Source organism: Felis catus, chromosome C1 (genome assembly GCF_018350175.1).
Source record: "Felis catus isolate Fca126 chromosome C1, F.catus_Fca126_mat1.0, whole genome shotgun sequence".
In the NCBI taxonomy this organism is placed as follows: domain Eukaryota; kingdom Metazoa; phylum Chordata; class Mammalia; order Carnivora; family Felidae; genus Felis; species Felis catus.
Genome location: NC_058375.1, coordinates 68,087,368 through 68,113,493, shown reverse-complemented (window position 1 = coordinate 68,113,493; position 26,126 = coordinate 68,087,368). Strand labels below are relative to the sequence as shown.

Here is a 26,126-nt window from a genome sequence, read left to right as displayed (position 1 = left end):
AAGGAGATGATATCAGGGAGGTCCTGGGGGCTGCCTTACATAGGATCTGGTAGGACATGATAGGGTTTTTCATGTTACTCTAAGAGAGGTAGAAAGTCATCAAAGCAGCAAAGTTTTGAGCAGGAAAGCAATATGGTATGGCTTATTCTTTAAAGCATCTTTGGGCAGCTATACTGAAAATAGGTTGTAGGAGTCAAGGGCAGTAGCCGATAGACAAGGTGGTGAAGCTCTCACAAATATCCACATAAGAGACAGTGCTGCTGGAGTCAAATTTGAAGAGAGTGATTATAAAATGCTTGTAACATTCCCTGTCACATGGTATTATAGTTAGTGTTACCTTCTTTATTAATTTCCATCACGAATATAAAAATATAAAATATCCATATTTCCTACACCATGTTTCCAATTATTAGGACATATTCTGATGTTAATTATTCAACTGTTTTCAGTAAAATTATTTATAACAGTGCTTATAGTTCTTTAAAAAAATCCAAACTCTTTTACTTAGAAAAGTTGAAAAAGTTCTTATTGGATTAGAGTTGCATGATATTGCTAGGATATGTCTTTTAAATATTTTTCACCTATTAGAATATATTTAGCTCATTTGAGATATAATTCAGTTCCAATCTGCAATCCTTCTATCTACCAAGTCAAAGTGTCATATGAAATAAAGACAGAGGCTTGTTAAAGTTTTTGGTTCCTAAACATCGGGTTTTTTTCTTCCCCAGGAACAGCAAAATTAAGGGATGGAGTGTGGCTACAATAGTTGTCATTCAAAATTATGAATAGGGGTCCTTGGTTGGAGATTCAAATCTCTTAGAGTGGTCTGGGGTGGGTAGATTGTGAGGAGATAGCTTTTTTTTTTTTTTTTTTTTTTTTAAATAAATGATTAAATCAGGAAACCTAATTGTCCAGCTAGCTGGGGATGAGGGAAATTGAAATCAGACCTCCTGTCTTCCTGGTTTCATGCTAGATTCGAATATGGTCACTGGGTCTCTGGAGCCTAGGAAAATCAAGTGTATTACAAATGAGTAAGAATTCTAGAGAAACTCTCCAGTAATTTGCTACCTGAATGTGGCATTAGGCAGTTATCTAAATCAATCCCAACAATGACCTAAGTGAAGGTGTAAATATAGCCATCATTCACTTAAGAAATATTTGCTGAGGGGCACCTGGGTAGCTCAGTTGGTTGAGCACCCGACCTCGACTCAGGTCATGATCTCACGGTTCATGAGTTCGAGTCCTGCATCGGGCTCTCTGCTGTCAGCACAGATCCACCTTCACATCCTCTGTCCTCCTCTCTCCAAAAAAAAAACATAAAAAAATATTCACTGGACATGTCCTGTATCCAAGAAACTCTTTTAGGAACTAGGGCTACAGAGATAAATTAAAAAGTCCCTGCCTCATAGAATTTACATTGTAGTTGGGGGAGACAGCTGATAAACTTTAAAGGAATTGAATATACAATATAATGTTACGTAGTGACAAGGGCTAGGCAGAAAAACGTGATGTGGGGTAAAGGAATGAAGTGTGATAGAATGTGCATTTGCGATAGGCTGTTTAGGAAAGAGATCTCTGAGGAAGTGTCATAAGAATGAGACACAAATGCAGCGAAGATGTACGCTGCAGTCCTGGGGAAAGCATTCCAGGCAGAGAAAAGTCCAAGTGTAAAGGCTCGAGGTGGGAGCATTTCTGGTGTGTTCTAGAACAGCAAGGAGGCCATTTGACCCCCTCGAATGAGGGAGTGGGGAGAGCAAGGGTAGGAGATGAGGCTGTTGGGGAAGGATGTGGGTTTCTGTGTCATGGGTCACTGAGACCATCAAAGTGTTATGATCTGATTTTCATTTTGGAAAGATCGCTCTATGGGGCAGAGAGAATAAGGAAGCACAGAAATAGAAGGTCAAGGAGGCTCTGGGTGGCTCAGTCAGTTAAGCGTCTGACTTCCACTCAGGTCATGATCTCATGGTTTGTGAGTTCCAGCCCCTCATCGTGTTCTATGCTGACAGCTCAGAGCCTGGAGCCTGCTTCAGATGCTGTGTCTCCCTCTCTCTCTGCCCCTCCTCTGCTTGTGCTCTGCCTCTCTCTCTCTCTCAAAAATAAATAAATATGAAAAAAAAATAGAAGGTCAAGGGGTCTGGGTGGTTCAGTTAAGCCTCCAACGCTTGATTTTGGATCAGGTCATGATCTCATGGTTTGTGAGACTGAGCCCTGAGTGGGGCTGTGTTGAGAGCGTGGGGGCCTGCTTGGGGTTCTCTCTCTCCCTCTCTCTCTACCTGTCCTCTGCTCAAGCTTGCTCTCGCTCTCTCTTTCTCTTTCAAAATAAGTAAAACTTAAAAACAAAAAAAGAAAAATAGGAGGTCTAATCAGGCAGCTGTTGAAAGCACCCAGGGGAGACCAGGGCTTAGATAATGTGGTAGTGAATAAATCTGAGATACATCTATAGGTAGAGGTGACAGCATTTGCTTATATGAGAGAAAGAAAGAAGAGAGATTTGGTGCATGAATATCTGTAGTAAATGGTGATATTTCACCAAATGAAGAATGCAAAGTTGGGAGAAAACAGTTGCAGTGCAATGGGACATTTTTCAAAATTGGAAGATATGTTATCTTCTGGTGCTCCCCATAAAGCCCACAGTGCTTTTGAAACATAAAAAGCAATGTCTATTGTTTTTTTAAAAAAATAGTATAACTTGAGATGAAAAGGAGGTGGGCTGTTCAACTTTACTTCCTTGAGATAAGCATAAATATAGTCTATTGCAATGATTCTTGAAGAATGTTCTGTGGCCCGTTAGTCAGCTTTAAGGGACTTCCCAAAATGCCTGGAACTGATCAAAATGTACAGGTGGTCATTCTCGTCAGTAATGAAAAATAAAGCTTCATTCCATAGACCTATCTTACCTTTACTTATAAGAAATTTTTGTTTTGTTTTACTAGTAACCTATGATACTAATACTTGGTATTTATATACCCGAAATACCAAGTTGCTAGAGTGTCCTGAAGACGTATTTAGTTTTTTACTCATAAGGGTTGGCAATGCTTGACAATATTCCCTCCATTTAAGGGGAAGATAATTTGTTGTAAGTGAACCAGAGATGTTTAGATTTGGCCAGGATTTTAAGATTTGTAAAAGAGTGGTGCCTGGGTGGCTCAGTCAGTTAAGTGTCCAAGTGTTTGAATTTGGCTCAGGTCATGATCTCACAGATGATGAGTTTGAGCCCCACACTGAGCTGTGAGCTCAGAGCCTGCTTCGGATCCTCTCTCCCTCTCTCTCTGCTCCTCCTCCTGCTCATTCTCTCTCTCTGTCTCTCTCTCTCAAAAATAAATAAACATTAAAAAAAATAAATGTAAAATCTGCAAAAGAGTGAAAGAGCCTCAGAGTCAATAGTTGTCAACATGCCATGGAGTGTTTTCCTTATGGGGGGATTCACATATGGGGGAAACATCACTCTTTGAAGGGGAAAATTGGGCAGCTATTGAATAAGTTAGTATCCTACTTTAATAAGTTTCAAAGGTGCTCAAGGTATTATAGAATTCAGTTAAAAAAAAAGAGCTTTCAGGGTTTTGAGTTTGGGAGAAATTATTATATCAGGAACCAAGGTGAGGCCTTCTAAGGAGGCTAGTTATAAATTCGATTCAAAAATCATAAGCTGGAAGTTGTTGGTGAAACTTGGCCCAGGGACTAGGAGGTTAGGCTCTGAGGGTAAGCTTAAAGACATTTAGCCACCAGTGTAAAAAAGCCATTTTCTTTCTTTAAGAATTTCGTTTAGCATAAGGAAACATTAAAAAGGGACCTGGGTGGCTCAGTCAGTTAAGCATCCGAATTGCAGTCCATGAGTTCGAGCCCCATGATGGGCTCTGTGCTGATAGCTTGGAGTTCAGAGCCTAGAGCCTGCTTCAAATTCTGTGTCTCCCTCTCTCTCTGCCCCTCCCTTGCTTGCACCCTGTCTCTCTCTCAAAAATAAATAAACATTAAAAAAAAGAAAGAAAAGAAAACATGAAAGAGATTTAAGAAAGTTTGTTCCCACAGCTGTAATAAATGTAGTCACAATTGTGGAAAATGAGTCCCAGCAACACCTAAAATGGTTGGTTTCGTGATGCTCCCAGAACCTGTCTTATCCGGGGAAGGTTTAGAAAATGGCTGGGATCCTGACAATGCTGCTCATATGAGGGAGGAAAGAGCACTGCTACAACCCTGACAGTATATTCCTGAACTTCTGCCTGAGTCCTGATCCCCCTGATTCCTAGTCTAGGGATGCAGCAAGTCCAGAAGGACACTGGGAGGACACTTATGAAGCAATTGAGTTTATATAGTTCCTTTTTTCTTGCTTTAACCATAGTTCAGTTCCCATGACTTTTTCATGCAAAGTGTTTTCATTATTCTCCACAGTAATGTTTTTGTATACCTCTTGTTTCCTGTGATTTCTTTCTTGAAGAGACAGCCTAACAGATGGTCTAAAAGTACTTACCTTACTAGGGTACTTTCCTAGGGGCAGCTACCCCAAAAGTAAACTTTTAATAAAAGGCAAAATTTCACCCCTAATTCATGAGATCGTGAAGTCCTAAAAATGTGAAGGGTCTCATGACAGTGAAGTCCCTAATTGAAAGAGGGGAGAAATGCCACCATGTTTTATTACCACTGGGAATCCCGGTATACCACCACCGAGAGTGAAGTGAAGGGCCCCAGGGCAGGCTGTCCCCAAACGTACCATAATGGCATATCGACTACTTTGAATTAAAGCTTGGGAAGCAACCAGTCCAAGGAGACTCCAAGCCTCCCCTGTCCACCCTGAAAGCAGGAAACAAATCTTCCATGTGAAAAATACCCTGTCTGGCCTAAAAAGTAAAAAGACATCCTTATTACCAGAGACAGAGACTTCAGAGTCAAGAAAGCTGTAAAAATCAACTGTTACCTTTTTTTTTACTAATCTACGACTTCAGCCCAAATTCCGCTTACAATTTCTCATTGACTAAAGTTTCCTCATCAGGAGGATGAAGACCATAATGGAATCAACCAAATAGGGTAGATTACATGACTCAATATGTGGAAAACACTTAGGAAAGCGCCCAATGTCTCAACTTCGTAAATAGTATGAAAGCATTAGCTTTAGTAGAATTCTTTAATATAGTATAGTTCTTTAAGACTAGAGCTTATGTTCTACTGGGTCAGTTATGACCTGAAAATTACTAAATTGCTTCTCTCTGAGGTAAGACTTCTGTAAAATATGAAGATAATAGGACCCAAGCTGTAGGCTTAGTATGATAGTCCTGTGTGAGTGTGTGGGGGGTGGGGTTGGGGTGGGGGGGAGGAAGGGGCTTAAATCCAAATAGGTTCTTGTCACTGTTTTCATCACTGTTATTTCATTGCAATCTCAAAGCATGCTACTTAGTTTTTTTTTTTTCTTTTCTTTTAGGGATATAAAAAGAGTGACTATTTTAATTCTCAGTACCATTTAAGGAATTCACACATTTGTTTACTCTGGAAAGCATGCAATTGTGTTTACTAAAACATATGGATGTTTACTATAAATGCTTCATTCCTAAGATCTGCTTTCACATGTGCACATCAGGCATAATGATAATATTTGAACCCTGGTAAAGTATTGCATGCTATATAAATGTGGATAATGTGCTTCGCAGGATCATTTTCATCCTCATGTTAATTATTTGAGCAAAATGCAAATATTTAATTGAATGTAAAAATTGATCCTATACATATTTATTTGCTCTATCTATTCTCAGAGTAAATTCAGTATGATTACTATGAGCATAATTTCAACTGACTTCTATGAAGAAGATTTCACAGTCACCTGAAGTAACAGCCTGCAGCCCTTATTATGGAAAGCCCCCAAAAGGAGCTTGCAGAATCTTGGGAGGATTTCTTAAATCTTATAAAAAAAAAATAGGAAGAAAGTAAAAGAAGATTTCTCCTTAAAAAGAAATCTGAAAATGCAGCATGAGAAACCAAAGAGTTCTTAATCTATTGACATATCAAACTTACTACCCAGATTTCTCTCTCATTGTTCACTTTACATTATTATGTGTCTCATTTTTACAGTACTTGAAAATTGCTGCATATTCTTAAGTCACAAAAACAGATGAAAATTGAGATGTAAATTTTTGTACTTTAAAAGTAGTTACAAAATTATTTCTTTAAAGTGATCCCACACTGACAGGGGATAAAATCGATGCATTAAGAGAAGCTAGAATAAAATACAGTGTGGTTCACCACTGGAAAATATAAGCAAGTTTACTTGACTTTATTTCTATCAAAATGAATCTTGAAAACCACTGATTATACGTCTCCTGTTTTCAACGTATTGTTTAGAGGATAGAGGAAAGGACAGAAGTACTGATGAAGAATAAATGGACCGAGACGGGTTTGTGAATCCCAGATCTTGCTGTTAGTATGTTCATAAACAATATGTGAATGTTACAGTCCAACAATTTTTTGCCCTCTTTAGAATACTGTAAGCCAAAATACTTTACATAAAATGCATGGTTTTTTTTCTTGCCTTGTTTTTCTGCTTTGTTACCTTCAAGTTATACCGTTCTTTATATTATAGCAACTCAGAGTTTGCACCACTAAATGTGACTCCATAAAGGGCCTCTGATACTGTACTTTGTTATATTTATGTTTTTAAAATATAAAAACAATATACCCTTGAGGATAAACAAAAACTCAGAATTGCACAATTTCAACTCATTTGCAATGTGGCTCGTTCAACATTACATATAGTGCGCTTACATCACTCATAAAATAGAGTATTTCCAACTCTTATACTGCTTCTAGAATCTCAAAAGTTTTAGGACTTTCATTTCCTGACATCTTAATAAAACATGTAGCCTTAATGGCTACCTAACTGAACCTGGGATTTTCATGTAATTTAAAAAATTCTGGACAAAGACAAGTGAACGAATTGACTTGAGAAGTGACTTAACATGTGAGACTCTCATTGCTTTTTTTTTTTGAAGAGTGCTCCATGAAAACATACTTATCTGTAAAAATAATCAGAAATGATTCTTTTTCTTTTTTTTTTAACATTTATTTATTTTCGAGAGAGAGACAGAGACAGAGTACATACAGGGGAGGGGCAGACAGAGGAGACACAGAATCCCAAGCAGGCTCCAGGCTCTGAACTGTCAGCACAGAGCCCAACACAGGGCTCAAACTCACAAACCACAAGATCATGACCAAAGTCTAATGCCCAACCAACTGAGCCACCCAGGAGGCCCAGAAATGATTCTATAATATTATTTATGAACTTTCTTATAATAATCTTTATTTGCAATTCCCCCCCCCAAATCTCTTTTTAAATCTTTATTCTTGGGTCCTATTTTGGACCCCCTTCAGGGGGTGGTGGTTATTCCTGCATCCAGCATCAAAGTATACGCACACCCTCACAGACAAACATGCACAGTCACAGACAAACAAAACAAACTGGGAAACGTGACAAGAGTAGTATAAGTGACTGTACATGTGGAAAATGTCTGAAAGATAAAGGAAACTAGAAAAAGAATGACTCACACAGCTGTGACAGACCTTCCCATAGTTTCCATGGACTCTCCTATCTATCCGTATTCAGCGTTAGCTGAAAATCATCATTTCATAAAATCTCAAAATCCAAATTATTCTGTTTCTCATATGTGAATCTCCAGTCTTCACTCTCTTGTTTCTACATTCAGAACATGAGTTCCATTTGTGGTGCTACCTAACTTTCTGTGTAGCTTGAGGAAAGCCACTTAACCTCTCTGAACTATACTGCTTCTTAATATGAAAATTTGGACTAAAATATCGGACACTGTCTATTCAGAGGATTGCTGTGAAGATCAACATGAAGATTACATCAACTATAAACATGTATACATAGTTTAGATAAGCAGTGTTAACCTAGACACATATTAGATCCAAATAATTTTAATTCGTAGTAGTAATCTGTGGCTTTTCAGCCGCAGATTTAATGTATTTATTCTGCAAACCTTTGTTGAACATTCCCATTCTGAGCATTGAGCACCCAGCCAAGGTGTCCATAAGGGAGTGTTTCAGGTGCGACGTCTGGAAAGAATAGGTTTTGGGGTCGTACTTTCTATAGATGCCCTTGCTGTTGAATTGCCTGGAGCCTAATCAATGGCTGTAACATGTGGCTGTTCAAGGGACGCTGGCTCCAGGTGCCTGGTGGCGGGAGGGATGAAATCCAGGTTCCTCTCTGCTCCTTAGGAAGTATGCCCTAGAGAAAGAGGAACCTTCTTACACTATTGGTGGGAATGCAAACTGGTGTGGCCACTCTGGAGAAGAGTATGAAGGTTCTCAAAAAGCTAAAAATAGAACTCTCCTACAATCCAGCAATTACACTACTAAGTATTTATCCAAAGGATACAAAAATACTAATTTGAAAGGGTGCATACACCCTGATGTTTACGGCAGCATTATCAACAATAGCCAAACTATGGAACAAGCCCAAATGTCCACCAACTGACAAATGGGGTAAAGAAGATGTGGTTTATCTGATGGAACACTACTCAGCCATAAAAAGAAAGAAATCTTGTCATTTACGATGATGTGGATGGAGCTAGAGAATATTATGCTAAGCAAAATAGGTCAGTCAGAGAAAGACAAATACTATGTGATTTCACTCACATGTGGAATTTAAGAAACAAATGAATATAGGGTGGGGGGTGGTAAAGAGAGGCAAACTGAGAAACAGACTCTCAACTATAGAGAACAAACTGAAGGTTGCTGGAGAGGAGGTGGGTGGGGGAAATGGGCTAAACAGGTAATGGGGATTAAGGAGGGCACTTGTTGGGATGAGCACCGAGTGTTGTATGTAAGTGATGAATCACTACATAGACACCAGAAACTAATATTGCACTGTATGTTAACTAGCTGGAATTTAAATAAAAACTTGGAGATAAATAAATAAGTCGAAAGAAAGAAAGAAAGAAAGAAAGAAAGAAAGAAAGAAAGAAAGAAAGAAAGAAAGAAAAAAGAAAGAAAAGAAAGAAAGAAAGAAAAAGAAAGAAAGAAAGAAAGAAAAGAAGAAAATATCCCCTAGAGAGGGAGCTGCTGAGTCTGGCTGGAGTTGGGGGCTCTTTTTTCCAGTCTTCAAAAGCCAAAGAATGGGCTAAGTCTGCGACTCTCTCCCTTTGGGATCACCACTCATCTCTTCAGGCTGAATAGAACATCATTCTTGGCCGACTAAGAAATGCCAGGGTTGGGGTGCCTGGGTGGCTCAGTCGGTTGAGCGTCCGACTTCGACTCAGGTCATGATCTCACAGTTCATGAGTCTGAGTCCCACATCAGGCTCTGTGCTGACAGCTCAGAGCCTGGGGCCTGCTTCAGATTCTCCGTCTCCCTCTCTCTCTGCCCCTTCCCCACATGCGCTCTGTCTCTCTCTGCCTCTCGAAAAATAAAGAAAATTAATTTTAAAAAATAAAAAAAAAAAAGAAATGCCAGGGTCCTCAAGACATATTTTAGATAGTTTTCCTCTAGGTCCTCACCATTTCTCAGTCTATCCTACAGGACCTGTGCCTGATCGTGTTGTTGTAACACCCCCACAAATTCCACCCCTTCTTAGAACTGCAACAGGGACAAAACTCTATCAACAAGACAGAACGTAGTGCCGGTAGAAGATGATCCAACATGTTGTTCATCTTTTTGTGGACAATGCCCTTAAGCCCTCAGGGTCAAAAGATTACACCCATTTCATAAACTTTTCTCTCGCCATTATTACAGTTTCTCTGTATGCTATTTGGGTTGAAATTCTGTGCCATTTCTGCAAACATCAACATAATTAGTGTTCTGAAAGTATGCTATTGATATGGTTTGGAAAGTTTTAAATCTTGGACCGTACACAGAGAAAAGTTAAAGTTTTCAATATAAATGTCCAATTAATCTACAAAGCGATCTTTAAATATTCTCATATATTCTGTCCTCAAAAATCCTTATTTTCCATTCATGTAAAATCATGTCATAATCCAAGAATATAGAATTATTAAAGCATATAAATTCTAAAACCTGTGGCTTGTTCCTGGAAATAATTACATTGATTGAGGCGCTGTGAATTTGAAGTAGAATGTTTTTGTGAGTTGCTGCAGGAGAAAACTCTTAAGCTTCATAAATCTAAATTGAGTGACTGAGAAAAAAGAAAAGGTCTATAAAGCTATGAATACCTATTCTAGTAAAGGATGCAAAAAATTTCAATAAAGAAATAATTGGTAATCTTGAATTCAGTGACAGAAAATTATAAATCTGTCTCTTTTATGAAGTCTCTTGTGTGAAATATGGATGAGTTGAGGTTATAAAAAAACATGTTTACCAGCAGGAGCCTAAATCAACAGCTTTGAACATGATAGTTCAGAAAGTAGCAGGGAGCCACTGTTCCTGACATGGGCAACATTGACATTTATTTAATTTTTTACTTTCCCCCAGTAGCCATTTCTTCTCCTGCCCTGTCTCTGCCTACCTTTGTCCTTGGTTAAAATAAACCATCGCAGCATTAAATCTGTCTCCCACAGTTAATTACTGCAGTTATGTGCGAAAGCATTTAGTTGCAAAACCTTCTCGATGGGTTTTAAAGACACAGTTTAATATTAGTTTGTATGGTGGTTGCTGTACATCTTCAAACCATAGAGACCATGTCAAGTGCTCCAAGGAATAATGAAATATTAATTTTGAGACAAAAAATTAAGTGGCTTGAAGAAGAAGCTGTTGTCTATCCCACGAATGGCTTTTAAGACATTGATATCTATGCTTTGAACATATCTATTCTTAGCCGTTCAAACCGCATGTAATGAGCCCTAAGTAACTGTCTGCCTTCAGTTATGTAGCACAGATTGAAACCACCAATCCCTTCTTTCTGTCAGAGCACAGCTATGAAGAAAAGGCACCCTTTTCTTATCTACAGTCTTGTAGTTTTTGACAACATTATGCCAATATAGAAGACCTGTTACTGTCTTGTAAACACTGGAGGAAAAAAAAGTACCCCTAATGCTTAAATAAATACTAACGTCCAAGTATTTTGTGGTATGTATACATGTGGATTTGGTAATGCTTTTCCATACTTATTTCATTAAATACTTTACTTGTGAAAAGAAAACCCCCAAAGCCAAATGGAAAAGTTTTCCTTGTTCATTCATACAATAAATGACCATAGAGCATCTTTTGTGTATTAGGGTTGATACATAAGGTTGATCTTCTTTATCCAAAATGTTAAAAATGATGAAGATAAAAATGGGTAGAAGTAAGTGATTGTTATAAGAAATGACTTAAATACCACTGGCACCCAATGGATAAGAAAGTAGTATTGGGAAGTAAAAAAAAATAACAACAATTTATTTTGGGCTTTTTTTACCATTGGCCTTCAATTAAACAAAAATTAACATTTATTTATTTTTGAAAGCCAAAGAGAGACAGAGAGTGAGCAAGGGAAGGGGAGAGACAGAGAGGGAGAGGGACACAGATTCGAAGCAGGCTCCAGGCTCTGAGCTATCAGCACAAAGCCTTATGCGGGGCTCGAACCCATGAACCGTGAGATCATGACATGAGCCAAAGTCAGTTGCTTAACTGACTGAGCCACCCAGGTGCCCCTGTTGGCCTTGAAATTGAAAGCTCCATCAGAAATGTTATAATAGAATAATGACGGCTTCAGCTTTTCTAATGTGCGGCCAATTTTCCTCCAAGGCAGGAATATTATGAGTGCTTAATTAACTCTTAAATAACAATTATTTGTAAATGGTTTGTGGGACTAGGGTAAGATGGGAAAGTGTACAGAGGCAAGACCACTGGAAGCAATCACAATGAGGACTAGCTGAAGATTTAGGACAATCCTTGATGAAGATGCTCGTGGATAAGCTTACTAGATCCATGAACCAGCAAGCACTTAGAAAAGCCTCAAAGCAACAAGATAAGACAATTGTGGAGAGACTCCATTTAAAGAGGAAAGCCTTAAAGGAATCTCTTTTCCCATCAATAATTTTATAAAATATACATGGCCTACATGGAGTATATGCACACATTATGTTGAGGGACATGATGTCATGAGAATATCTTTTCTGTTAATGTTCCCAGAACTCTTTGATAGAATCAATGCTCATAGTCTTGATTCACTCAAATATATATCTGTCTCCGATATAATGAAAGCTTATGGAACCCAAGTTTTTAAGGCTATCCTATTTAATATTCAAGACCTGGATGAACAAACAAGATAGATGGTATTCTGCAGATTCATTAGCAAGCTCTTGCAACACACTGTATTTAATGTTCCGAATCGGTATCCGTACTGGAATTGCTGTTAGATCCCCCAAACAAAAAAGCATGTTTATAGTCTCATGATAGTCTGAAAACACCCAGGCTATCCAAGAATGTATTACCTCTAATACCATCTCTTTCACATGCTTCATTCCACTCTTACGTATGCTCTTTATTTTGTTGCTGTCATATATTGAGATCTGTATATGGCTTAAAAACTGGTTTATTTTTTCCTAAGATGATACAATTTCATTTTAATTTCTCTGTGCAGGTTCCATTTAATAGTCCCACTTGGAAGCAGATTGACAAAGCAGGATTGAGCGTTGACCGATTACATCTGGATTTTGTCCACCCACAGGTAGAAGCAATTGCCGATAGCAGAAGGAGGAGAAGGCTCAACATGGCTGTATTGCATCCACAATCCACATGGCTGTATTGCAGCCACATCTCTGGCCAGGCACTCAGTTTCTATCTAAAAACCAACTAGTGTGTTTCCTGGCACCTTTTCCAAGTTGTTGCTTTTAGCATCCTCTCTGTATCATGCACTGAACACAGTATACCCTCAGTAACTCATTTAATGTCACAAATTTAGCAGCACTCAAAGAATTATTCATCTCTTGGAATAATGCACCTCAGCAAGGCTTGAAACTGAGCTAAAATGGGATTTTTTTAACCCAGATTATCAGTGGATGTAATACCCAAGAGTTGTCTCTTTTCACTAACAAATAGAAAAGTAAATTGCAAGAAATGTACCACTCTAGTGTATAATGTTGATAGTGGGGGAGGCTGTGAGTGGGTAGGGGGAAGGGGGCTATGGGAACTCTGTGTACTTTCTGCTCAGTTTTGCTCTTAACCTAAAACTACTTTAAAAAATAAAGTCTACTTAAAATGGAGGGGGGATTAATAATCCATTTATATAAACAGAGATGATATATTTGCGTTTTTAAAGAGATATTTGGTTTTGTGATTCAGGTCGATTTTATATTTGCCATGGTTTACTCTGTAAGGTGCACTTATTAGTGAATTTAAAAGTCTTAAGACAACTTTTTTCATCGTTGTTTGCCGAATGCAACTTTCTCTGAAGTTGTAATCACCATGCAGAAAATTGTAAGCACCTTATACATTATTTTTCAGCCGGAACAACAGCATGAATAACTTTAATTGGTAAGATTTTGAATTATAAAACTGGCAGTGTAGGGGCACTATGTGGCTCAGTCAGTTAAGTGTCCGACTCTTGATTTCGGCTCAGGTCATGATCTCACAATTTGTGAGTTCAAGCCCTGCGTGGGGGCTCTGTGCTGACAGTGCGGAACCTGTTTGGGATTCTCTCTCTCCCTCTCTCTGCACCTCCCCTGCTTGTGCTCTTTCTCTCAAAGTAATTAAATAAACATTTGAAAATATTGGGGCACCTTGGTGGCTCAGTCGGTTAAGAGTCTGACTTTGGCTCAAGTCATGATCTCCCGGTTCATGGGTTCAAGCCCCATGTCAGGCTCTGCACTGACAACTCAGAACCTGGAGCCTGCTTGGGATTCTTTGTCTCTCTCTCTCTCTGCCCTTCCCCTACTCATGCTCTCTCTCTCTCAGTCTCTCAAAAATAAATAAAATGGTGAAAAAAATTTAAATAAATAAAAATGGCAAAGTAGAAATATAAAATTCTGCCTTTGATATTTTTTATGCGCATAGTATAATATGGATGAGAAATGACTTGAAGAGAAAAGTGTATGAGGAAGGAGAGCACTGGAATAAGTGAGAGATCAACCTTATCGAAAAACAAACTCGACATTGAAGACTGTCGGTTTTCTCTTTCTTGCATGTTCATTGATCTATGCCTGTGTTTTATTCACTATTTTGTTAATAAATCCATAATCTTCCTTCAGTCATATCATGATCTAGAAGACACTAAATTTAAATCAGAAATGATATGCAGTGTTAGAACCTTAGACTGTACATAATGTCAAAAGTATATTTGATAAAACGCAAACCAAAGAATTGAACTCACTCGTCAGAAAAAAAATGAGCATGGATATACTTAAGTCACACTCAAAAAATAAACACCTTAGAAGGAGTAAGAACTTATACAGACAATCTTTCTAATCTTCATTCCACATACATATTGCATTCAACCACTCAGGATTTAGAAACCAGAAAACGGAATTCACAGTGTGAGACTTGGTGTTCAGAATGTTGAACAAAGAACTTGACACTGTTCCTTGCTTCACAAACGGAATTTTCAGAATCCCAGACAGCCAAAGTCTCCTATTCTATGTAGAATGATATGCTTGGATCTGAGAGAAGAAATTCAACAGCCCTGACTCTGTCTTGATGCTATACAGTCCTACGTGGCAAATGGATTTGTTTTCCAAAGAGGGAAAAAAAAAAGAGTTTTGTTTTCCTACACTATAGACTTCTTTTAAATCTACTTAAAATATGAAGGTTTGTTTGCTTGTTTGTTTGTTTGATTTTGGTATCAGGTTTGTTTTTGTAGGGGAAAGTGATTCAATCACTCAGAGACTCTAGGTCAGCATGGGGTATTCTTAAGTGCTGGAAGGTGATAACTTGCCTCTTGTGCAGTTCCAGATTCACAGAGAAAATTAAATTCTCTCACACTAGAGCAAAGGTATTAGCTCTACACAACTAAAGTGTAGGGCAGTTTCTCTCTTCTCCCTGGCTCCTTTTCAAATAGGTTAGCAGTAAAGGTTGTGTACATGAAAAAAGAACAGATGACAGCAAATTCAGACTGCACTGGACTCTTCAGTGGATTGGAGCGACTGCCTGATTTCCTTCATATTTACAATACTAAAGGAATCTGAGAAATAATTCAGATGGTCTAAAAAACAGTCTTCGACAGATTTAAGACTGGCTGCCTGTCACTGAAGAAGAGAAGAAAGCTTGGGATGTTTATATACACACAGATGGAAACAGATGACCCTAGTCAGAGATAGCACATGAAACCACAAAGAAACAGAAAAAGAGGGATAAAGTGGGAATCGATACGGAACAGGGCAAAAAAGAAAAGTTTGAATTTAAATCTAAGCTGCTAAATACTGGATGAGCAGGTTCATTGTTCTCTTGGAAAAGAAATCGCTACTTCAGCATCAAGAAAGCCCCTTCAGGCTTTGACTATTTTCACACTACCCAATTAAACCAAACCAATGCATACTAATGAAAGTAAACATGAAGGCGGGTGGGGGGAAGGCGAGGTGGGGGCAATGAGGGTTGGGGGGTGGGTAGAGAGGAGAGGAGGATCAAGCCTCTAGGTTACCAATGACTCATTTCTTTTTTGAAGAGTTTAGGATTTAAAGTTTCTGAACAGCATTCTCAAACCACTAAAGGATTCAGTTTTATTTATTTTTTTTTCTAATTTTACTAACAGTATCAGTAGTCCTAGCAGAAGTCTCGGAGTGGGAGTTTAAATAGGAACTAAGATAGAAGGTCAGAGGGAAAAAACACCAACGGACGTAAATCAAGACCAACACAAACATGCTATCTTAATCAACCAAGGTGAGCTTGTCTGCATGATTCCAACTTCTCTATGACAGTCAGGTTCTCACTGCAGCTGCTTTTCTCAACTGCTTGTGGCATTAACTTTTACAACTTTAATTTTCCAGTCAGATGCCAAGCATACCTGAGCTCCCTTATGATGGGCACGATTAGCCATGCTCCTTAGCCATAGCAACCATGGCGTCTTTCCCGCAATGAGAAATGAAACTTTAAAAAGTTATTCTGATTTACAACTACACAAATTCTCGCAACGTGGTAATAAAGAGGCTGCATGATGAAACCTGACAGGATGTTAAGCTTCCTGCACAAGTGTGGACAGCTGAAGAGGCAAGAAATAATACAGTCGTCACCGGGCTGTTTCACCTCAACACGGAGCAAACAAAAAGAGCGTTGTTAATCAGTTCAACTCTTCGCCTGGGTAATCCTAAACCAGTAATTGATAAATGGGAAAACCATACGGCCTCAGCTCTGTGATTCATAAAGCACATGAATATTCATACCATCTCCTTTGGTCAAGAGGCATTCTACATGCTCCTGGGCAGGCTTGGAAAGAGGAATACAAATAGTTTCTTGCTCAGCAGTAAAATACTGCTTCCCTTTTAAGGCCTATTTTCTCCTATTAAAAGTGAAGTTTAGCAATACTCGGAGGACAGTAAACACAGTGAATGTAGGTAAATGACAAATGGTTCCACAGGAAATGCTGTACTTTAGCTTTTTCATACAGCTACGTTTGGAAAAATATTAAATCTTTAAAGAAAATGGAATACGCACACTGCCGGAGAAAGCAGCAGTACCACATTTTCACCCTGGAAATACTTCATCTCTGCGTTGTAAGAATAACTTATTTTTCAATAAAATCTTAACACCGGAATTTCTGATATGCTGGAGACAAATAGTTTAGCTTGTGGATGGAATTAAAATAATTTCAGCATGATGTTGATATAAAATATACTGAAGCTCATTCTTAACAAAATCAGCTTAAAAAGTACTTAAAAGGAAAGTTTATGGTATTTGTACCAATTAATTTCACTTTTAGAAAAGTTTGTCTAAATTATAACGAAATAAACTCAACATACATCTTAACAAAATTGTGGGTACTATGACGTATACATTAAAATGCTATGAATACAAATACACTTTAAGCACATCTGTAGTTAGAGAACTTAGGGGAAACCATTCATATAAAATGAGGAATTTGTTCACCGTTTGATCTTTTATAGAAATTGATTTTCATATGTGACTTTTCCCCAACTCAGAGCACCTGTTGCTAGATCTCATCTTTGGCATAAAAATCATCCATTATCCCAGACCCCAAAGATAAAAGAAAAGGAAGAAACAAAAATAAATGAAAAGAGCAGTAGATTTATCTATGCAAAAATATCAAAATATTCAATCCAAGAATATTTTACAACATTATTTAGAATACTAGCTAATTGCTGACCAAACACAGCCATCCACAAAATAAACATTAATGAAATTGGATATGATATGCCCACATGACTGAACTTCAGGCGACAATTAAAAGTCATAGCTTTAAGAATAGTTAATAAGCGCAAGTTTTCATGTTATATATTTATAGAAAAACTCGGTTAAAATTGCTTATGCAGCATGATCCTGATGCGTGTGTGTGTGTGTGTGTGTGTGTGTGTGTGTGTGTGTGTGTGTGTAAATGACTAATCTACATGTTTGGAAAGATTTTTGAGTTCCCAGACTCTTCCCTGTAGTTTCTTCCAATACATTAATTTTGTCTAACTACTCCATTCAAATCCCTTTCTCTGAATTTCTGTTTGAGAGTTTCATTTACAAATTTCTTTTCTTTAATATGTTAGTTTTGTCTCCTCAACTAATTCATATGCGATTTGAAGATAGGGAAACATCATAAGCATACATAATATAAAATACTTATACATAAATATATAAAATATCCAACAAGATACTGCACATAATAGAGTGTCAACATACTCTATTTGTGGTTGCTCTTTGACTTTTCTATTGTGTGGATCCTAATGAAATTTAAAAGGTAATTCCTCTGGCACAACACATGGGAAGAAAGAACCTTTCCAACATCAGTGACATTATTTTTCTTTTCACTCTCCATCAAAGGGAAACAGAATTTTAAAGCGGTTCAGTGATCCAGTTTCTGTTTCACTGATAACTTTTTTCTACAAATTTTATTTTACATATAAAATAGAAATAACCTCCCCTAATAGATAGCACAAGCTTTTGCACAAAATAGAAAAATTCAGAGGAACGGAAAGTCTCATAGCAATAACTACTGTTAGTAGTTTGATGTATGATTTTAGACTGTATTTAATTATATCTAAAGCTTCCCCCACTCAACATTTTATTATGAAAGTTTTTAAACATCCAGAAAAGTAGAAAGTATTGTAAACACCCATATACCCACTACTTGGATTCTGCAAGTGAATTTTACTGTCGTATCTTAAGCTTTTAATGTGTAAAAAATATTATGTGTTTTATTTCTTTTTTTAAAAATTTTTTTTCAACGTTTTTATTTATTTTTGGGACAGAGAGAGACAGAGCATGAATGGGGGAGGGGAAGAGAGAGAGGGAGACACAGAATCGGAAGCAGGCTCCAGGCTCCGAGCCATCAGCCCAGAGCCCGATGCGGGGCTCGAACTCATGGACCGCGAGATCGTGACCTGGCTGAAGTCGGACGCTTAACCGACTGCGCCACCCAGGCGCCCCATGTGTTTTATTTCTTAACCAGTAAATGCTTTTTATTTTACAGATATGTATGTAATGCAAAGGATATGTATGTAATTACAGAAAAGTATGTAATGCAAAGGAATCCCCCCACAAGAAGAAAAGTGTCATTTGTATGTTTTCCTGGTTCTCTGAAGACTTCAGCCTTGTAGTGAATGGAACCTAAAGAAAGCTTGACAGAAAATGAAATGTGTATCCTGTCTACTTAATGAAACCTCCAACCCAAACCAAAGGAACAGAAAACTTTATATGTGCTCTTAAATAAAATAGGTATTAGTGGATTGCCTTACTCAGTGCTTGCATTTCCATAAATGTTGCCTATATCTACTGCTATCCCCTAGGTGCAGCCCTCTCAGGATGGTTTATAAGTATGTGATACATCCAATTCTATCCCAGTCAGGACCAGAAAGCAGTTACAGTTTTCTGCAATTGTTCATTTATGCATTTGCTGTCATAGGACTGTCTACAAGTTGGGTAACAAATCTTTAAACAAACTCCAGGACAAACATTCTAGAATTGTAGAATGAAAACTGGGTAGCTCTTAATTTAGCAATGATAGAGAGTTAAATAGAGTGGGCAGAGAAATGGCAAATTAAAAGAAAAAGTCTTTGTGTTTTTAGCACAACGTAGTGCGTTGAGCCTACAGTAGCCGTCCCCTCAGTTTTCTATCTACAAAATGTACTTCATATGACACTTCTCGGGGCACCTGAGTGGCTCAGTCGGTTAAGCGTCCGACTTCGGCTCAGGTCATGAACTCACGGTTCGTGAGTTCGAGCCTTGCATCGGGCTCTGGGCTGACAGCTCAGAGCCTGGAGCCCGCCTCAGATTCTGTGTCTCCCTCTGTCTGCCCCTCCGCTGCTTGCACTCTGTCTCTCGCATTGTCTCAAAAATAAATAAACATTAAAATTTTTTTTAAAAATATGATAATTCTCACAAACATATTTTCAGGTCAAAATGAGATAACATTTAAAGCCTGTAATATAGTGACTGTCATATAATAAATAATCAATACATATTAGTATTGGCATCCTAGTGTCATTCTCATTTCTCAGATAGTAACAATTTTGCTGTAATTATACTATATTATTAATAACTAACTAGCCATATAGGTTATACTATATATATATAAATGTATGTATATAAATATATATAAATATATATAAATGTATGTAAATGTAAACTATATATATATATAAATGTATGTTAAAATCATTTCATCAAAATATATAAGTATTCCTTCCAGTTAAACTACAATATATTTCAAGAGCTCTAAACTATGTTTACTAGTAGAGTATATACTGGGATTCAATGTCAAAAATTTGTGTTGCTCTTGAGGAAGAGAGAGAGGGAGGGAGACTCACATATAAACATATTATCCCTTCATTCAGCAAGGAAAGTGGTTCATATTCTGTCTACTAAGGCATTACATGTGGCAGGTTTATGAACAGGGTAAGATGCCTCAGAGGTGAGGGTTTATCACACATCATGAGAGTTGTATTCTACCTTTCAGAGTTAGCAGGACCTAGTAAATTTAGAATCTTTAGAAGAAAATACATATATATATGTATTTATATATGTATTTATATATATACATATATACATATATATACACATATATACATATATATACATATATACATATATGTATATACATGTATATACATATATATGTATATATACATATATACATATATATGTGTATTTATACATGTATATGTATATACATGTGTGTATATATATATATATATATATATATAGTATGCTTACTTATGAATATGAGTTTTAGTCCAATTTGACATTTTGGTCCAATATCTCAGAGAATCACAGCACTTTTTCCTCTTTAACAATCTCTCTCAATGATTGTTTTATGTGACTTAAATTTTTTTTTTGTTTTAATCCTTTAATTTTTGTTACATTTGAAATTTGCTTATTCTTTCTTATTTAATTGGTTTAGGAGTGAACATAACCCCCTGGAGTTTGAGAAAATTACAAGGACTCTCCCAGCAATGCTTATGAACCCATTGAGACTATGCTTAACTTTTACTGACGAGGATTTAAATAAGTTTGGAAAGAGATTTAGGTACATAACAGAGAGAAAGCTCTAATACTGAACTTTCAGACATTTACTTACTAAAATTATAACAGACATTATTAACTGGCATTTAATGTGAATAGCTCTGGGCGGATCCAGACTCAACCTATTTTTGTCCGTCAACACTTTGCTGACAGATTTAATGGACACCTTTGTAAATTATTTTAACTGGTATTAACAATACTGATCCTTAAGCCTCCTCAAACCTTATCCCACAGATTGACTCCTAATGGATTAACTGAATTCAACAGACAAGAGCTGCCAAAGCATTAGCATTTCTTTACATTTCAGTTTTGGCTTTATGCTAAGATGTCAATGTTTACTTTAAAACTAAATCCAGTCTCTGAAAAATATTTATACTTTTTGTGCCAATAACATTGTCTCACCCTATGGCACAGGTAATTATAACTAATGGAAATCGGCAGTGATAAACTTGCTTTATAATCATCTCAGAGGCGCTAGCCATATACGGAACACATGCTTTTTCAATCCATTATTAAAAACATCTGATACATCTGTGAGAACTGGAGTTTCTCTTTTTCCCTCTCTAGTGTTCTGAATACTGGGAACAGTTACAACTACAACATTTTAAGAGGCTGTTTTTTTTTTCTTCTTCACACACACACACAAAACCATGAAAGAAGCTTTTACAGGAAGTAACAAATACTCCTAAATGACATTTCATTAAAAATGTGTTCCCTTGGAAAGCGGACAGAACTAAAAGCCATGCTTTTACTTGGCAGAAAAAAAGTAGTGCAGCAGGCAATGTGTGAAGCTAAGGAGCATCAAAATCTACTTTGCCATGGATGTGAGCAGCATTCTGACCTAGAAAATAAAAAGGCAAAGGAATTTTACATGTGCTTTGATATGTGTTAGAGTAAAAATTCAATAGAATTCCCATCTCAAGAAGAGAACAAACAGAAAATGCAGACAATTGTATAAACTGTGTTAGTACAAAGCTACCAGATATATTCTTGGTTTCTTTTTTTAAAACTCTACATTCTGACCATAAAACTAAGTTTTTTGCTTTGTTTTTTGTTTTTTGTTTTTTGTTTGTTTTAAAGAAAAAGTGGTCTGGTTTTGCATTTACATTAAATATGTCAATTCTCGACTCTGGATAGATCAAGGATATTATGTAATTCTTTTCCTTGTGTACTTTCTTCTTCTCTCTTTTTTTTCTATATTGGATTTTGTTGACACTTCCAAATGTTAACTGTTTCTGTGATTAATTGGAAAATAATAACTTTAAAATTGTAAGCACAGTGGCCAAAATAATTACTATTTTGGGTCACTCTTGCTTAAGACATCTGCTTTTGACTATTACCCGAAGGACAAATGATTAGTCGGAGTCGTTTCCTTCTCTTCTAGATAGAAGCATGCCCACGTCATCCTTCCTCTGGCCCCCTCCTAAATCCTTAAAAGGAAGATTAAAATTGTCATTGAAAAATCTTCTGTCTGTGACAAGCTTTAACATACTCCGTAAACGAGTTCGCAAAGCTGAGTTAAAACTCTACTGGGAATGGCATTGCCAAGTTGTTTTTCAAGGTTACTTTCTCTTCATTAAAAAAACTTTGTAAAATAATAATGAAGAAGAAACGGCTTCCCATTAAGGAAAGAATAAGATTACTTGTCGGTTTTACTTCTCCCCTACTCAAACTTTCTCTTGGTTTGAGGGTAATGCCAGCTCATGTTCTGTAAGAATTCTTTGCTTCACATTCACTGTAAACAGAAAAGAGCCATAATTACACCACATTTGATCCATATCAAAGCAACTGATCCATGTATCGATTTACATAAAGTAAAGCACATAAAACATTTTTGCTTTTCACCCTTACTTCACCACTTTCTAAGGAAAGTTTCCTTTTGCATACTTCATTTGAATACAAAACCCTCCCGTTGAAATTTGTGATGTTAAACAAACCATACCAGTCATTCAACTTTTTAATTAAGGATTCAGTGTTCCATCCCTTTTCAGACATTAAAATTCAGGTGCAGGCATTAATCTTTCTAAACGAATTCACCTGTGGCTAATACTGATGTATTTTCTATGAGGCTTGTCATGGGCTGCGTGCGGCATGCATAACCACTCTACAGTTAATTACACAAGGGATTATCGTTAGTGTCATAAAGATAAAGCCTTGCTAGCAGCATTATAGAGAAGGTCTTTTTCTTTCTTTCTCCTCCCTTCCTTTGGAGCAATGCCCTATTTCATTTTGTTAACATTCACAAAAGTATTTAAGAATAATATGTTGTGTTTACCCCCATGGCTGACTGTAGACACAAGTCAGGAAGTCAGTAGATAGGCATGAAGGGATACCTATTTTAGAGTTCTGCTATCACAAACTAATTTGCAAGATATTGCCCAAACCCAAAGAAATAAGATAAACGAAATGTAACTTTCAGTTTTAGGCATCTTGATTAAATCTAGGAAATAGATTTTTTTTTCTGAATTTGTGAATTGAATGATAGCTCATATATCTGCATTTAGAAAACCAACATGAAAAGATTTGTCAGCTTTACTAAAAATCCCCTTATATATGTAACGAGTAGAAGTTGCTCAAAAGTTTGAAAAACAAAACAAAACTAGGTAGCTTTTAGAGGCTACCTATTAACAACAATAAAAACAAAAAATACTGCAAAACAGAAACAAAAGATAAAAACTAGTACAGCAAGTTAGATAAATGTATTTTATTTCAATGACTTAGACCAAGCATATATAATAACTTGATACACCCACACTTTGGTAGAAATAAAATCAAAATGATTCTTTTTTTTGTAGGCACATGTCGAAATTTAAATATGTATACTCTAGTTGTAATTGTGAATTTTCTTTGAACTTGTTATCTATGGTATAGTTGTACATTCCCAGAAAATAGGGAAAAATATGTAGATATAAATATGGGTGATATTAAATGAAAATACAGGAAGTACATCGGCTTCGGCTTAAAATAGTTTAAAATTAGCTTAATTGAAATTAGCTTAATCAACAAGAAATCAAAGTTTTTAAGGAGTCTAAAATGCAATCCAGTACATAAAAATAAGGGGAAAAATAAGAAAGAGAAATTTTAAAAATAGTAAGTTATCATCAAATGGATTAAAAATGTGAGGTTTTTTTTTCAATTTGTTTAATGTAGATTAACAGATTTTAATTTTAATAAAATATGAAAAAATAATTTTTAGCGTATCTTTTTGTTATACCTTTGTATTTAGAAATAAGAACTAGTTACTCCTGTCAGATATTTAGGTATTTTCAAAAGGTAGGCAATTGTTTGAATATTTTTCCTATTTTCATCTATGGCCAGCAGCAAATAGGTATAGCCACATTGTTTCTCTAGTTTGAGATAATGAAATGAAACATTTACTTTTTACCCGTTTGGCAGATGATCAGTTTGGCATTGGTTTTTCACCAAATAAATAGATCCACTCATATTGAGCAGATACAGACTGATAGCCAAAATTAAAAAGATAACTTACGAAATGTAAATTATGTTCCACCTATTCACCACGAAGTTTCCAGTTTCTCCAAATTAAAAATATAAAGTGGAACATGTGACCATCTTGGTTTTTCAGGCTGATACCTACCCACCTGAAAACTACGATCAAACTTTGCTCTTTCGTTGTTTTGGCTCTAAACATATGTTTCTGTAAAAAATAAAGTAGCTCGTTAGATTGACGCATGTAATTTGATTTAAATGGCTTGTAACAGTATTGGAGTAATGTTGTAGACACGGAGCCTGTCAGTAGACAGTCTCTTACTAATACCACTCCCTTTGTCTTGAATGATCTAAAATGGAACCAAATTTGTCAGAGGCCATGTATGTCTCATCCAAGAGTATGGTCACTGAAGTCTTCAGTGCAGCTCTCTCCCCCACACAGACATACTTGTGAACAAGCACGCTGGAGGATATGACTATGGTTCTATAGTCATATAGATATGGTGATAATTTCACTGGATCCTTTTCTATGAATCCCTTATGTTTCCTAATGTTTTACATTCATGTATTCTGAAGAATATCTGATGTGTTCATTCTTTAATGCCATAACATGCTAACACAATTAATAATATAAGCACCTATGAATATATGAAAACTTTGTTGAGGAAGAACTAAATTATTCTTACCCACCCAACTTTTTAAAAATCTTTCAAACTTAAAAATTATGGAACATATCTTTAAAAAGATTTCTGTCCAAGCTATAGAAGTATATTCCTAAAGTCCTGATATGACTTTTAAAATCATTCCTGGCATGGAAGTCATTTACACCTTTGGAATATTACTTTATACCAGTTGATTTTATCAATTTTTTCAGAAATGTTTTACTCGAAGCAATCTTTATAAAAGAGAAGGTTTTGCTTTTCATCTTCAGACTTTAATATAAAAGTTATTAAATTCATGGCAAACCTTAAATTTGAATTAATCTAACCTGGAAAGTGGAGTATATGAAGATAAACATATTTGGATAGGAAAATTTTCAAATTTTGTGGTATTTACTGTTTTCTTACCCCAAAGAGATCCTACTGATTGTAGCCATACCTTTAAAACACTGGTTTTATTTTTGCTTTAACTTAGATTATCTCAAGTTTTACAAACTTGGGGCTCAGTCTGTTGGGCATCTGACTGTTAATCTCAGCTAAGGTCATTAGCTCATGGTTTGTGAGACTGAGCTTCACTTCAGGCTGCACTGATAGCATGGAGGCTGCTTAGGATTCTCTCTCTCTCTCTCTCTCTCTCTCTCTCTCTCTCTCTCTCTCTGTCCCTCCCCTGCTCATGCTCTCTCTCTCTCTCTCTCTCTCAAAATAAATAAATAAACTTAAAAAAATAAAGTTATACAAACTTTATAATACCTTGCTTTATTTTAAAACTTCTTTTGAATTTTTAATACTTCTCACCCCCACCTGCCTGTTTAAAACTGCATTCTTATGATCCTTTATATGTACATTCTTCCCCTCTCTCAAAACTGTTAAGAATGTAATGATGTAACAATATACTGACAAGCAAGTTAGAATATAAAGCTGACAAACCTTTAATTTTAATGCATTAGTCTATATAAGATATATTGTAGCTCAACTAGTGTGAATGTTTTTAGGGATGCATATGTAGGTTTCTGAAGTTCTTAGATAAAGCAAAGTTAATAATTAAATTAATCAAGCTTAAATATACACTTAATCTTTTTAAGTGTGTTTTAATAGTTGGAGCTTAAAAGAATGTGTTATGTGTTAAATGCGATAGTAAATTTTATATGTAGTGAATATATTTTGGCAACTTTTAAAACTACATTTATGGTTTCTGTTAATTGGACAGATGATTGGGGGAAAAAAACCTAAATCCATGTACAATTAATATAACTTCTTACCAAACATCTGGGTCAGTAGACATCATACTGATCTATAATATCGCAAACCACCATAAAGCTTTGAATATCTTCCTATGCATTAGAGAGCCGATTGGCTCTCTTATGATTTGTTTAGCAATATTGACAAATATCTGTATCTTTATATATATATGTCTATATCAAATGTCTATATCTATAAGGACAAAGTTAACATTTTTAAAAATATTAGTTT

The 26,126-nt window shown here is 36.3% G+C and overlaps 2 long non-coding RNA genes across 2 annotated transcripts in view; one reads left to right on the top strand and one right to left on the bottom strand.

Moving 5' to 3' along the window:
* The window catches only part of LOC123379668, a 33,538-nt gene extending 14,788 nt beyond the window's left edge, over positions 1 to 18,750 (top strand). Inside the window, exons 3-4 of the long non-coding RNA XR_006584426.1 lie at positions 12,515 to 12,601; positions 18,497 to 18,750. This is a non-coding gene — a long non-coding RNA (uncharacterized LOC123379668). The remainder of the gene's footprint in view (positions 1 to 12,514; positions 12,602 to 18,496) is intronic.
* Positions 18,751 to 21,426: 2,676 nt separating this feature from the next.
* On the bottom strand, positions 21,427 to 25,507 carry LOC123379367. Its single transcript, XR_006583754.1, has 3 exons — positions 25,407 to 25,507; positions 24,038 to 24,205; positions 21,427 to 22,282 (listed from the first exon to the last, which is right to left on the bottom strand). It is a non-coding gene; the product is annotated as an uncharacterized LOC123379367 (long non-coding RNA).
* Positions 25,508 to 26,126: the final 619 nt, after the last annotated feature.